We start from the raw sequence: 16,618 nt of genomic DNA on the forward strand, positions 1-16,618 counted from the left end.
ATCCTGGATTAGCTAGCACAAGGCAGAGTGAAATATATTAAAATGCTAGAAGGATTCTTGCTCTGGACCCTCTTTATTCTTACTCTCTGCACCTGAGCTAGCTTTCCTTTTGATTATACGTGCTACCAAATAGTTGTGCCAGGTGTGAAACTAAAATCATGACCTTGCTGCAGGATATCCAAGTTAATGAGTAAGATTGCAATCTTTCCATGGATTGACCAACATTAGCTGAATAAGCATCTTGGTCCAGTCAGCTGTGGTCAGGAGATCAGAATGAGTTATTCATTCATTCAATACAATTGCATTAACATTAGTTACTATTAATTTATTTTATTCCATACTATGAGCTGGGCACTATAGCATAAACATGATGGTTGTAGGAGCACCTGTGCATATCCTATATCTCAACCAAAGGAGAGCATTGGTTGAGCAAACACCCCAAAGGATCAGAGGATAAAACTCACAGGTGCATTTTACAGAATGTTTTGTGTATGTATATGTGTGCATGTGTTTAATTTAGCTGTATGACGTTGAGGAATCTGCAGAAGTAGCTTCCATATTTAAAAAAAATCATTTTAGAAGAATGAGAATTTAGATCTAAAATGGACAAGCAGAAACAGATTCAAAAGCTTGTTAAACAAATTTGGCAAAAATAATGTCATGTTTCTTTTAAGTTAATTGCTTTGGGTATTTCTTTTATGACTTTGTATTATTAAAATGGGGCTTGACTATATGCTATCAAGCTTGTCCCAAAGACTCTGAATTATGAAGTGGGAAAAATACGTGTGTGTGTGTGTGTGTGTGTGTGTGTGTGTGTGTGTGATTATGGGATCATGAGAAAAGAGTTACTGCATTTTCAGAAATGTTTTCAAACTGGTCTTACAAAGAATTTCTCGAAACACAGATTTCATTTAAAACAATAACAAAAACAGTTTTTTTCAAGAGCTACAACAGGTTATTTTTAACTAAGATTAAATAGCTTTCTCAGAGTCAGAAACTGTTTAGACATTTTAAGTATCTTCATCATCTAACTCTGACCTCAAAGCAGAATAGAAATCAGAAAGGGAGACAGAACGTAAAGACTGCTAACTCTGGGAAACGAACTAGGGGTGGTAGAAGGGGAGGAGGGCGGGGGGTGGGAGTGAATGGGTGACGGGCACTGGGGGTTATTCTGTATGTTAGTAAATTGAACACCAATAAAAAATTAAAAAAAAAAAGAAATGAGAATAGCCTTTAGCATTAACAAAATTAGTATTTCTGGATGAAGCATGTATCACTTTCTCAAGCATATGGATTTACAGATTTTACAATAAATAACCATAAAAGGTGGAACAGGATACACCTTTCTGAGTTAGCAGAGGAAAGGAAGAGACAAGAGGGACCAGTCAGGCAAGGACACACACAAACAAGCTGGAAGTGCCTGAGAACAGCAGCAAACACACTTCTTGGGGATTTGCAATAAATAAACCACTCAGCCTGAGATCACATCCCAACAATTACCCTACTTCTTTCTTTTCAAAGCATTTCCTGCATTTCCTTTATACTTTTTTTCCCAGGGCTAGACTGAACCATTAACTACAGCAAACAGAGCAGTGAAAACACCAGGATAAAGTAATCTTAACCATGGTGGGGGTGCTCACTATGGCCATGGAGTCACTGCTAAGGATCCAGGATTTCATTTTTTTAAAATTTTTATTTCTTTATGATAGTCACACAGAGAGAGAGAGAGAGAGAGAGACAGGCAGAGGGAGAAGCAGGCTCCATGCACCGGGAGCCCAACGTGGGATTTGATCCTGGGTCTCCAGGATCACACCCTGGGCCAAAGGCAGGCGCTAAACCGCTGCGCCACCCAGGGATCCCGGATCCAGGATTTCAGAAAACAGTCCTAACACTTAGGAAACAAGAGCAACAGCGAGAGTGTCGTTATGAGTGTCCACCACGTGTCACACAGTGTAATGACCATTTAAAATCTTTATCTTAATTCCTGTTAGTACTAAAAGAAAAAAAGCATTTTCATCTCACTTTTGCATTTGGTAAAATTAAATATCAGAGAATTTTTAAAATGTCTAAACTCCATTATGTAAATCTGAACTTGCTAATGGAGTTGCCATTAGCCATGAGTGACTATTTAAATTTAAAAACAAATTAGATAAAGTTATAAATTTAGATCCTTAGTCATATTCACATTTCATGAATTCAGTAATTGCATGTGCTTGGTAGCTAAGGTATCAGATAGTCCAGACTGAACATCTCCAGCATTTCAGGAAATCTACTCTGTGGTAGAAAAGCCTAGATTCTAAACGCGCATTGCCACAGAGTCTGTGCTCTGTCCTCTTCCGTAATGCATGGATCATCCTTATACTGATTCAGTTAAAGTTCATACCCCAAGGTATTGCTCTATTTAATTATCCTATTTCTATTCTTTTAGAAACTAATGAACATAAAAATAAATCCATTTTGAATATTTCTCTGACTACTGGTTATATATGATTACAAAAGTATTAGTTTTTCTTTTTTGCATTAAAGAGCTTAGAATGAATTTTTAAAACCCACTTAAGGGAAAAATATTCACAAATAGGGTCCTCATCAAAATCATTGCTGCCTTCTGCACGTGTTTATGTGCAGACAAGCTCCTGTCCCCTGAAGTTACGGCGGTTACCAGAACACACGGTGATTCCCTGTCCTGAATAGGTTTCATTTTGGGAGACAAGTTTACAATTATTTGTAGTAGGTTAGAAAGTAATTGATTCAGAAATATAAGAAGGAGGTATAGTGGAGATTGCAATTTGAAATTGGGTTTCAGATACTACAGAGCAGTACAGATGACGTCTGAGTACAGACGTGAGGTCACTGATACCCAGCCAGTTCAGTAAATGGTACCCATCATGGCAGGGAGAAGAACAAGGACGGAGGCTCCAAGGCAATCCAGAGGCATGTCTGATGAGTCCAGAGCATCAGGAGAGGCCAGAGCATGGTGCTTGATGGGCAAGGGGGAAGAGAAGGGACCCCTGCCAGTTACTTTGGGCCGTAGTGTTAGTTTACTTTGTCAACAGGGCTGGGCCAGAGTGTATCCGGATAGATGGATGTGTGCATACAGGTGTTTCCAGATGATGTTGGCATGTGAATGCAGACTGGGTGAAGCAGATCACCCTTGCTAGTACTGGTGTGCCCCACTTGTTCCGTCCAGGGCCTGTGTGTGACAGATGGCAGAGGAAGCATAGACTCACTCTCTGCTTGAACTGGAGCATTCATTCTCTCCACCCTTGGAACTGGGTGCTCCTGGGTCTGGGGCTGTCAGGCTCATGTCAGGACTTGCATCATCATCCCCCAGCTCTCAGGCCTCAGTGCTTGAACTGGAACCAGAGCACCGGCTCCCCTGGGCCTTTAGCTTGCAAACAGCAGGTCAGGACTTCTCAGCCCCTGTGATCACACAGGCCAGCCCCTGATAATGCATCTCTGTCTGTTTATCTGTGTCCTGCTAGTTCTGTTTTTCGGGAAACCTGTGGCTGATACAGCCACGTAGGTCACTTAAAAAATACTTGGTGTTTGCTGAGAGAGATGAGGAGGCCCCAGAAGTAAACCCTTTCACATACAGAATGTGCTAAGAAGAGTTCTATCAGAACCACGTATTTTGACAAGTACGTGAAGTCCTCATTAGTGAGTCTGACAATCTCTGTGTAAGCATATATCTGCATTTAGATTAAGTTACTATTCTTTAGTTATCCATTATATTTAAAACAAACTGTACGACCATACTTCAATCAGTAAGTGCCTGCTAAGAACACTAAGGATCCTCATTTGGCAGATGGTGTTCTAAGTACTTTAAATCAGATTTTATCGAATGCTTCCCAAGAGCTTGAGTGACTTGCAAGATGATTTGGCCCCTTTGCCCTGGACGGGGAGTGGAATCAGTTGTGCTCTGTGATCCCAAAAGTTTATAGTCTGGTGGGAAGAAGCATGCATGCAGACAAGTAGTACTTCCCGCTCCTCACAAACCTAGTGGAGACATCTATGATATGCCATGCATTAATATGTATCTTAATAGTTCCATACATTATCTAAGGAAATTCAGCTAGAGACAAGGACTTTATACACATTCTCTCTCTTTCAGAAACAGAAGCAGATATGGTAATTATGAGTTCTCAGTGTTTTTTCCCTTGATTTCCCACTTGGAAGGCACAGTAGTTGTTCAGTGCAGCTAAAAGACATACAAACGCGCCTACCACTAATACCGCTAATGTATGGGAGTACTTAGAAGCCCTTTCTCTAAAATCAGATTTATGCCAGCACCAGGGCTTGCAGGTGTGCTCTTGAAGGAATGGTACTGAAGATCACTGCATATCAGTGCAGTGTGCCCGGTCCTGCAAATTAACTTCCTGTGACCTGAGGATACATATGAGCATTGTGGCTTTTGAAACCTTTAGAGTTTATCGGGTACTCATCCAACCTCCAGATATTGGATTGCATCCTTGAGAGCTTTGTCTTATCCTGTCATGCATTTCATTCAACACATATAGTCTCTTACCGCTCCTTCTGATTCTCTGTAAGAAGGAATCATGTAGTAAAGGAAAGCTTAAATCCATAGGCATTTTGTTTAAATCAGTGCAGCTCAATATTCTAGAGATGAATATATGTTTAACTACTTATTACATGGACTTTGTATTGCTTGGAATAATCAGTACATTTTATAATGAATCTGGGGATTACCAGCTCCAAACCATTTCCAAATAGATACAACACTGGATTTATTTACCAGATTTCCATAGATGAATTACTGAGGCTAAGTGATGTAGCTATTTATAAAGTGGGATATTTGTTTCTTACACAGAGTATGAGGATAGTAACAAGAAATGGGAATAGTAAATCCTTTCATCCAAGTTCAGCTGACTTAAAAACAAACTTACTTACCTTCAATTAGTTACCTGAAAACATTTTGCCAAAATGTCCACATGATAATTAATGTTCCTCATGATTAAGTCACTTAAAATTTAACCAAAATTGAGAGGGTGTTAATATTTTGTAACAATTTTTATGTATTAGTGATTATATAAATTTGATAATTTTTTCTCAAACACTTGCTAACGTATGTATGTCAAACTATTTCATGTAATCACAGTGCTGTATGACTGCTAGGGCTTATAGGAATGTTTTTCAGCATCCTCTTGGAAATGGACTTTATATCCTAACATCTTGAGAACTTCTGATAAGAATATGACTTTGATAAAGAGTTTGTATCAATCAGGGTAGCCTAGGTTATACTGTGGTGATGATTCAATATCTTATTGTCTTCAGATAGCAAAGGTATATTTTTAATCATGCTGCAGGCATGCCACAGGTCTCTGGGGATTCTGTCCCATGTTGTCCTCATCTGGGGACCCTAAGTGCAGGGAGCCCCCCCACCTGGGTTTGCTAGTGGTCACTGCTGCACAAGAAGATGGGGGATTGTGCACCAGCTCTTAAAGGCGTCTGCCTGAAAGAGGTGCTCACTTTTTGCACACATTTCATTGGACAACACAAATCACATGATAATGTTGAACTTCCAGGAAGAGGGAATTAATTGTATGCACTTGTATTGTGTGTCCAGAATGAAGAGAACCAGAAATGTTAGCTGTATGTAACAATGTCTGTTTCAAGGTTCATATAGAAGGGACCAAAAGGAGAAAGGGAAGGAGAGAGGAAGTCAGAGGAAAGAAAGAAAGGGAGAAGGGAAGGAGAGAGAGAAAAGAAAAACAGAAAAGGAAAGAAAAGCTACTTAAGATACTAAACTCATACATCTGTGTGTGTGTGTGTGTGTGTGTGTGTGTGTGTGTGTGTGTGTCTTTTCACAGCAAACCATAGAAACATTAGTTTATACCTACAGTTTGTAAGGTGGGTCAGGAAAGGCTTCTGAGATGAGGTGATATGAGCATGAGAGCAGAAGAGAAATAGGAATTTACCCAGCAGAAAGAGAGGTGAAAGGGACTCTAAGTCTGAGATGAGCATATTTGAAAATATAGAATCAACAAATACCATGATTCAGCAACTAGAGCCACTTTTTGTTTATTTAGTTTTTAAATGTCTGGGCGTGATGGCTTGGATTCTTGGTCATCAGCTATTTATTCCCCTTCCTATCATGTGTAGGACGAACATATATTTCTGCCCCACTGATTTATTTTAGGCATGACCATGTGACTTCTCTGGCCATCAGAATGTAGGTTTAATTGAAAGGGTGCAAATTCTGAGCTTTGACATTAAAAGGTGCCATGTATTTCTGTTTGCCTCCTGGCAGCATGAACATGCCCAGGTAGTTTTCTATCCAGTCTGGGCTGGTGAGTGAGGCGTGGGAAGTATCATTCAAATAGCAAACCTCCCAGTCTATACACGGGGTAATAGATGCTTTTTATTATATTACTGAATCTTGTGGTGGTCATTTTGTTACACAGCATTATTGTATTTGTAGCTGACATAACCATAGAAAACTTACCAGTATTTTAAGTTTTTTAAGACAAAGATGAGTGCTATTGGTTTTTAAGTTTGAATATTCCAAAGAATTTTAAAGTCAAATATTTTGAAGAAGAAAACTAGTATGTAGTATCTGTTTTACTTATATGGGAAGGGCAGGGGCGCATGTCTTTGACTTCTTGAAGAAAAAAGTTCTAGACAGAGTAGATTTCTGTTTGGAGTTGGAGTTCTGTCCAGCTTCCACCGGATGGAGTAACCAAGACAAGGAAGACTTTGACTGTGCTAGCACTCTGCTTCCCATGGCCATCAGCCTGTATAGCCTATGCAGAGGTTATTAACAGGTTAGTGAAAGTTGGCAGTTCTTTATGCTTTAAATCAAACCTGACCTGAATTACTTCTAGAAGAAATTTCTCATATGTAGATACCACATTCCTTGTTTTCAGTACAGACTTGGACCTGGAATGTGATGGTTAAAAACGTGGATCCTAGGGCACCTGAGTGGCTCAGTCAGTGAAGCGTCTGCCTTTGGTTCAGGTCATGATCTCAGGATCCTGGGATCAAGCCCCATGTCTGACTCCTTGCTCAGTGGGAAGTCTGCTTCCCCCCCTTCCTCTGCATCCGTTCTCCTTCTCTCTCTCTCTCTCTCTCAAATAAATAAATAAAATCTTTAAAAAAAAAAAAAAAGAAACTTGGATCTGGAGGAAAACAGAGCTGGGAACTTGACCCTGATACTTATTAGCTGTGTTGCCTGAGATAAATTATTGAACATATATAAACCGGAGGTTAGTCGTATAAATAATGAGGGGAATAGTATCACCTATTGCGCCTATTACCTATTGTGCCATATAAATAATGAGGATAATAATATTACCTATTGCACTTGGTTATTCTAAGCTAATATATGTAAGTATATTTGGCATAGTGCTTGGCACAAAGGAAGAGCTCACCCAGTATGTGCCAATGACCGAAACACTGAGGATGATGATGATGATGACTTTCTGCTGGTCACCTTCTGTGATTATTTGAAGACAGAAGAGCAAATAACTGTTCATGTTGTCACCTAACAGATTCTATTGACTTTTTAGTGTTTGGTATTTGGTTAGCCTAAAGGAAAAACTGTTATATGGAAAGTTTGTTCAGGTGCTTGTTATTCTAATACAGCACACACAAAAAAAGAGCATTTAACCTGTTTTAATCTATAATATTTCCAGTGTATAATCACCTTTTTGGCAAAAGTACAGAATTAAAAGTATTTTTAATGAAAATGTGAGGTTAGAATAACTGAAAATTTCCTTGTACAGTGATGTTTTATTTATTTTTTTAAGTTTTTTTTTAAAGATTTATTTATTCATTCATTCATTCATTCATTCATTCATTCAGAGAGAGCGAGAGAGAGGCAGAGACACAGGCAGAGGGAGAAGCAGGCTCCATGCAGGAGGCCGACGTGGGACTCGATCCCGGGTCTCCAGGATCACACCCCAGGCTGCAAGCGGCGCTAAACCGCTGCGCCACCAGGGCTACCCCATATTTTTTTAAGTTTTTAATTATGCTTTATTTTAAAAATTAATTCCACTGTAGTTAACATACAGTGTTATATCCGTTTCAGGTGCCATGTTTAAAAATATGAATACAGAGACACCTGGGTGGCTCAGCAGTTAAGAGTCTACCTTCAGCCCAGGGTATGGTCCTGGAGTCCTGGGATCGAGTTCCACATCTGGCTCCTGCATGGAGCCAGCTTCTCTCTCTGCCTACATCTCTCTCTCTCTCTCTCTCTCTCTCTCTTTCTCTCTCTCTTTTTCTCTGCTCTGTCTCTCATGAATAAATAAATAAAATAAAATAAAAATAAACATATGAATACATTGTATTATCTAGTATGCCCCAGTTTAAATCAAATGGATAGAAATTTTCATTCTTTCAGAACTTAATCCTCAGTTGTTCTCTGCTCTTCACCCACATGAAGACCTCATCACCTATGTTACTAGACAGATAAACAGACTGTTAAAACTATTTTCATATTTTTGTGTGAGCTCATATAACAGTAAACTTTCATGATGCAAGATACATCATCATTTGAAACATTACCTTAGTGATAACATCAGAGAATATCTAAAATCATGTAATTAGTTTTAGAAATGAAGACTGAGTGTCAGTGACCACATTTTGACAGGTTAAAAACAATGATGGAAAAAAGGCTTGTTCAGGAGCCAGGCTCCATTCATCATGTACATGGATGATATGGTCATAGTCCTTCTCTGTTCCCATTTTCCTTTGTGTCCTTTGACACAAGACACAAGGTGCTGTGTGCAGGGTGCTATTCTGGGTGGCAGAAGGTGTATGAAGGCTACACTTAAGAATAAGACATGGATTTCTCAAAGTGCTTTAAACAAAAGCAAGAGAAAAAATAACTTTTATTGGACAGGGTTCTCTTGGTTGCCAGTACAACCTGCCTCTCACTACCTTCATCAAAAAAGGAAATGTGTAGACCATGGGAATGAAGGCTCTCATAAATAGTGAATGCTAGATTCAGACACAGCTGGTTACAACCATGGGACGTTTCAAGATTGATCTCTCTCTGTCATTCAGGTCTGCTCTTCTTCATGAGGGCTTCATTTTCCTGAATACTCGGTGGGCACTGCAGCTCCTGGCAGCTCCAAGCCATCATTTGCCTTTTCATTAGCAAGCTTTAATATATTTACATCTGAATAGACTATTCATATTTTTCACATTCCTTTATGTGCTATTCTTTTTTTTTTAATGTTTTATGTTTTTTTATTCATGAGAGACAGAGAAAAAGAGGCAGAGACATAGGCAGAGGGAAAAACAGGCTCCCTGCAGGGAGTCTGATGCAGGACTGGATCCCCGGCCCTCTGGATCATGCCCTGAGCTGAAGGCAGATGCTAAACCATTGAGCCACCCAGGTGCCCCTTAATGTGCTATCCCTGATCCCTAACATGCCCTCTCCTCTTTGTTTAACTGGTCAATTATTAATATTTATTCAAATATTAGTTTAGATTTTGCCTCCTTCAGGGAGCCTTCCCTGGTTATGTGAGATTTTATCTCTTAATTGTGTGCTAATTATACCATCTGTTCAGCCCTTCCTGGCATTTATTACATGATTGAAAATGCCTGGTTTTATTTCTCTATCTTCAATCTGAAACATGATGCCTGTCAGAAAGTAGATGCTCAGTAGCAATATGCTTTCCAAAACATCTCAATTCCTGTTTTCATGGAAAAATATCTTCCTGTTAAAAGTAACTATCTAAAAAAAGAAAAACAAAACAAAACAGTAATCTGTCTTTGATCTTTGTAGGCATTTCTCTTCTGATGAAAAATGGGATGAAAGTATTTATCTTTTAATAATTTGCAAGATGCCTCTCCTACCCTCTTCCTCTTTCTGAACTCCCTACCCCATACCTCTTGATATTAGCATGCAGACAGTTTGCTCCCATCAAAAGAGTCAGTCTGATGTGGGGACAATGATTCATTTTAGCAGATTGCATCTGTCTGGAAAGAGATAGTGGCTTTCCTCTAAAATTGTATATCAGGTGAGATTTCTCAGAGAAAACCAATTGAATAAAAAAGAAGCAAAGACTATTCTGTAATAGGTACTACATATTTATATTATTATAAGCAATAACTTATTTTCTTCCCTTCCCTTCCCTTCTCCCTCCTCTTTTTATATTCTTCCTTTGTCTCCTTCCTCACTTCCATTTCTTCTTCCTTCACGTACCATTGGTTGTCTTCTACCACTATCACTAACACCACCATCACCATCACCATCACCATCACCACCACCTCATGATCAGGATCATCATCACTATCAACTACAGTTGGATAACTGGGGTTTCAAATTCAAGCACTTGAACAGGACCGGCTGGGAATGTATGTGCATAATATCAGTTTATACGTGATGTAAGGTTATAGGTGCCACACTTCTTGGTGAGATTCTAAACATTAACACCTGTTTTCTCAAACCCCTGAGCAGATTAAAACAAACAAATGCTTAAAAATAGAAAAAAAGAATAGTCGATCAGATGAATATGTCAAGATGTGTTCTGCCCCGATTGTCAGTTTGCTATCTCTACTTTATGGTGTATATGCCAGGTATAGGTTAAATGAACTACATGGCAGAAAGTTCAAGACCTAACCACTAACTTCCCATGGACTGCTGTGTCACAGGATATGATCTAATACAATGGTTGAAAGCACAGGCATTGGGACTAGAGAGCATCAATATTGTCCCATGCCCCTGACTATGTGACTGTGGTCAGATCACGTGACTTCTCTTCGTCTGTTTTGTCATAAGACATAGTAAGAATTACATAGTAATAAATATAAAATACTAGGATTGTGTCAGGTGTGAAGTAATATATGTCTCTATATTATGTTTTACTTCTTTAGCTAAAATAAATGGACCTATGGGCAAGTGATGCGGAGCATTTTCTCATGTGCTTGTTGGCCATATCTATGTCTTCCTCTGTGAGATTTCTCTTCATTTCTTTTGCCCATTTCGTGATTGGATTGTTTGTTTCTTTGGTGTTGAGTTTAATAAGTTCTTTATAGATCTTGGATACTAGTCCTTTATCTGATACGTCATTTGCAAATATCTTCTCCCATTCTGTAGGTTGTCTTTTAGTTTTGTTGACTGTATCCTTTACTGTGCAAAAGCTTCTTATCTTGATGAAGTCCCAATAGTTCATTTTTGCTTTTGTTTCTTTTGCCTTCATGGATGAATCTTGCAAGAAGTTACTGTGGCCAAGTTCAAAAAGGGTGTTGCCTGTGTTTTCCTCTAGGATTTTGATGGAATCTTGTCTCACATTTAGATCTTTCATCCATTTTGAGTTTATCTTTGTGTCTGGTGCAAGAGAGTGGTCTAGTTTCATTCTTCTGCATGTGGATGTCCAATTTTCCCAGCACCATTTATTGAAGAGACTGTCTTTTTTTCCAGTCGATAGTCTTTCCTCCTTTGTCGAATATTAGTTGACCATAAAGTTAAGGGTCCACTTCTGGGTTCTCTATTCTGTTCCATCAATCTATGTGTCTGTTTGGGTGCCAGTACCACACTGTCTTGATGACCACAGCTTTGTAGTACAACCTGAAATCTGGCATTGTGATGCCCTCAGCTATGGTTTTCTTTTTTAAAATTCCCCTGGCTATTCGGGGGTCTTTTCTGATTCCACACAAATCTTAAGATAATTCTTAATATCTTAAGAAATAAGATAATTCTTAATAATTCTTAATTAAGATAATCTTAATCCAATTCTCTGAAGAAAGTCCATGGTATTTTTATAGGGATTGCATTAAATGTGTAAATTGCCCTGGGTAGCACTGACATTTTCAAAATATTAATTCTTCCAATCCATGAGCATGGAATATTTGTCCATCTCTTTGTGTCTTCCTCAATTTCTTTCAGAAGTGTTCTATAGTTTTAGGGTATAGATCCTTTACCTCTTTGGTTAGGTTTATTCCTAGGTATCTTATGCTTTGGCACTCAAAAGTGCCACTGTAAATGGGATTGACTCCTTAATTTCTCTTTCTTCAGTCTCATTGTTAGTGTATAGAAATGCCACTGACTTCAGGGCATTGATTTTGTATCCTGCCACGCTGCCAAATTGCTGTATGAGTTCTAGCAATCTTGGGGTGGAGTCTTTTGGTTCTATGACCTAGCAATTGCACTGCTAGGGATTTACTCCAAAGATACAGATGCAGTGAAATGCCCGGACACCTGCACCCTGATGTTTATAGCAACAATGTCCACAATAGCCAAACTGGGGAAGGAGCCTAGGTTCCATCGAAAGATGAATGGATAAAGAAGATGTGGTCTATGTATACAATGGAATATTACTCAGTCATTAGAAACGACAAATACCCACCATTTGCTTCGACATGGATGGAACTGGAGGGTATTATGCTGAGTGAAATAAGTCAATCGGAGAAGGACAAACATCATATGGTCTCATTCATTTGGGGAACTTAAAAAATAGTGAAAAGGAATAAAGGGGAAAGGAGGAAAAATGAGTGGGAAATATCAGAAAGGGAGACAGAACATGAGAGGCTCCTAACTCTGGGAAACGAACAAGGGGTGGTGGAAAGGGAGGTGGATGGGGTGTGGGGTGACTGGGTGATGGGCACTGATGGGGGCACTTAATTGGATGAGCACTGGGTGTTATGCCATATGTTGGCAAATTGAATTCCAATAAAAAATAACAAAAAATAAAATAAAATAAAATAATAAAATAAAATAAAATAAAATAAAATAAAATAAAATAAAATAAAATAAATGGACTTAGATAGTTTCTAAGATATATTTTGGCTCTGATTCTTTATGCCCCATCAAGTTTTCATTCATATTGGCTTTAAAAAATTATTTTGAGAAAGCTTGAAATGCTAATAGTTAATAATAGTTAATAGTTTCAGTTACAAAGAAGGTGATTGAGTCTTATCAATGTTAAAATTATTGACCTGTATACACTTGGCCAATATGTATGAAGTTGAATTCTCATCTTTTTATAGTGGGTGCTGTGTTTTGTAAGCATGATGCCTCATTAGCTTCAAGCTTAGGCATTCATTCTCCCAGTTTCTGGAAATACTCGCAGAGAATAGGCCTCAGCTAAGTCTTTCTCCAGGATTGCCATCCCTGAAAGAGTCCCCGCACCCAGAATCCTGCCCTGTTCTGTAGTAGCCTACACCCAATATCTTGGACCATGTGGAGGTGGAAGGCCCAGCTCTCCTTCCTGGCTCTAGAGATTTCCATGGACTCAAAGAAGGCCACTGTTGTGAGTACATATCCATTCAACTCCTGTTTCTGTACTGCTCCAAAGCTTCAATCAACCTCCTGCACGGAAATCTCCATCTCAAAGATTTTTTTCTTCAGAAATCTGACCTATAACATTTTGGAATCCTTGTAAATTTCTTTTTGTAAAGAATAAACATGAGAAACCAGATACACAAATAGAGCAAAGCAGGGATAACTTTACATTTAATATTGTTGTATTCTCATCAAAGTAAAGTCTCATTTTAGGACCATACTTTTAAATTTATATTTATAATAATAAAATTCACTAAATTTTCAATCTTAAAAAATAGTAACTCATTTTTATAGAGATAAGATGAATTGAAGTCCACTGGATTTTAAAATTTTATATATTTTTTAAAGATTTTATTTATTTATTCATGATAGAGAGAGAGAGAGAGGCAGAGACACAGGCAGAGGGAGAAGCAGGCTCTATGCAGGGAGCACGACATGGGACTTGATCCCGGGACTCCAGGATCAGGCCCTAGGCTGAAGGAAGCGCTAAACCGCTGAGCCACTCGGGCTGCCCAAGACTTTATATTTTCAGTTACTACTAATTCAGGTGTTGCTTATACCAAGAATGGACCAATCTGGGTGTCAACCCCAATAGTGGTTATATTTTGCTTCTGCTTAAATTAGAGCTGACATTTTGAGTATTTATACAAATCCTCAGAGCATCAGTTGGAGCCTTGAGAAGAGAAAAAAAAAATCTCTGTACATTCCTAATCTATACAATGACTAGAAAAATCACTCTTTATTTCAGGAAGAAAGTGGACCATCAGTCAGACAATTTCTGCTCTGTCTAGTCTAGGTTTTGAATAATCCCAAGAAAGAAGTATCAGATTCTTGCTAAGCATTTGTGGCAGTTTAGGGACATTTATATTCAAAGAAGTGTAAAGGACTGAAGTGATTTCATTATTGCTTTTAACAGAAAAGGAATTAAATATAATACCAAGCAAAATTTCATGATGTGGAATCAAAGTGGTAAATACATTTCTATTTAACTTTAGATGCTGAGTTTCAGGGTCATGTTTGGATGTAAGTTTTAGTTGTTTATATTATTTAGTTATTCTTTGAAAAGCATGATGTATGCCCACCAAATTAAAGGTTACTTTTCTTCAGTGTTGACAACCGTATGTTGTCATATTGATATTTATATATAGGTATGTGAACATTTGAGTAAAAGAAACTGGGAAAGTTTTTTTATAGGACCTCTGAAAAAATATTTGAAGGAGAGAAAGTTCAGTGAAGTCTGACTTGACTAGGAAGCCTGCTGCAGGGAAGGGATCTCATTGAGGACGAGGTAAGTGCAGAAAGATGAGAGCTGGAAGGGACAGTTCAGGAGCAGAGATGGTGTCACCAACGACGCGGACTTGCGCGTGATGAAGAGAGAGGAGTGCATCCATCCAGCGTGAGAAGGTCACTGACAGTTTCCTGCGCTAGGACAGTATAATCAGATGATGCAAGTGGCAGCAGAGTGCCAAGGAGTTTGCAGAGGGTGAGACCAGAGGTCCACCGGGAATGTTAATGAACTAAGTCAGACACTGTGCTGTTGAAGTCAGCCGCTGGGGCTGCAGCCGAGCCAACAGTACCGATGCTGAGGTTACCAGAAGGACGTGCTGAACCAGCACTTGCTTTTCAGTGTGAAGGACTCGTAGGATAGTCTAAGATGACTGTAGAAGAGCTCAAACATTTACATAGGGATTTTTTTTTAATAAAGCTTGTTTTGGAGGGTGGTTGAGTTAACTTTTAAATATCTAAAAGGGCCACAGCTTACCCCGGTGAAAATACCTGGTACATGGTTAGCAAATGGAGATCCGACACAGCCGGGCACGGAGACCGGAGATGCACAGGGGAAGTGAGGAGAGGTGAGGAGGTCAGAGGTCCCAGGGCAGCTGGGTGTGGAGGGCACTGTGTGATAGGAAACATGCCAAACTGGAGTCCTCAGAAGGAGCATGATGCAACTGGATGATGAGGCCCTAGAAGCAGTCCTATTGGTGCAGGGAATAAGGCACATGGATGGTTAGTGGATGAAGGACGTCAACATTGGCAAAGGGTCATTGATATAAATATTGAAATTATCAACAGGTAATTTGATAAAAGTAAAGGTTAGAGCCAAACCCTGAATTCTGTGTAGAAAGGGCAGGTGGATCTTGCTCACAACAGGGGTAACAGCAGCAATGTTTGAAAACAGAAATCCCAAATAACATAGATTTCTCCTGGCAAGACAACAGATGTCATGGACCAGTGGCCACGTTCATTTTGTGGGTGCACACAGCTCCAATAGTAGTAACACTAGCATGCTTGCAACAACATATGTACATTGTGCCTGTGAATTATGAAAGCACGTATGTTTCCCCTTCTATCAAGATTATGATTCTTTGGGAAAGCTCCTCATTGCATTTCTTCCAAGAAATTAGTAAAGTTTCTTGCACATAGTAGTTGTAAGCATGAGCTTTCTTAAATATTAAGTGTTTGAAAACTGTAACTAAACCAGTATTTAATTAGATCTGCTGTGAAAGCATGAATACACACACATATAAGCATGTATGTGCATAAGTGAATACAAATGTATTTAGAATAGAATATTAGATCTAGGAGGTGATAAAGAGGTTATCTGAGCAGCTCTCTTATTTTGCTATGATTCAACAAATTCATAGTTTAAATATCATGTATAATGTAGTATTTAAATAGATTAATATAGTAAAGCCATTAGAATAGTTCATGGTGGGATGCCTGGGTGGCTCAGTGGTTTAGCGACTGCCTTCCGCCTGGGGCATGATCCTAGAGCCCTGGGAACGAGTCCCATGTCAGACTCCCTACACGGAGCCTGCTTCTCCCTCTGCCTGTGTCTTTGCCTCTCTCTCTGTGTCTCTCATGAATAAATAAATACAATCTTAAAAAAAAAAGAATAGTTCATGGCACAAAGGAAGTGCTCAATCAATATTGGCTAGCATTAATATTTTAATTACTATCACATCCATATTCCTTTATATTCAAAGATCTGTAGGGAAATGAGTAGGAAAGCCCAAAATAACCAAGTACCCATACAAATATTTCTATATAATTGTGTATCTCCAGGAATATTTTGAATAGTAATAAGAAATTGAAACACTTTCAAAAACTCAGATTTATGAAAATAAGTCTTTTCAAAGGTAGCATTTGCTTTATTTCATACTTAAAGAATGTGTATATCATACACTATAAAGTTGAGTAAATACCAAGAAATATCACCATTATTATGTATTTTACCATTATAGTTTTTGTGAGTACTATTATTTACGTGGAAGTTTGAGATTAATGCACCTATGAACAACTCTAATTTTATTTATGATAACACATTATTAATATTTTGCCCACCCTCAAAATCAATGACTTCCTTAA

The sequence above is a fragment of the Canis lupus genome, chromosome 3 (genome assembly GCF_048164855.1).
Source record: "Canis lupus baileyi chromosome 3, mCanLup2.hap1, whole genome shotgun sequence".
Classification (NCBI taxonomy): Eukaryota; Metazoa; Chordata; class Mammalia; order Carnivora; family Canidae; genus Canis; species Canis lupus.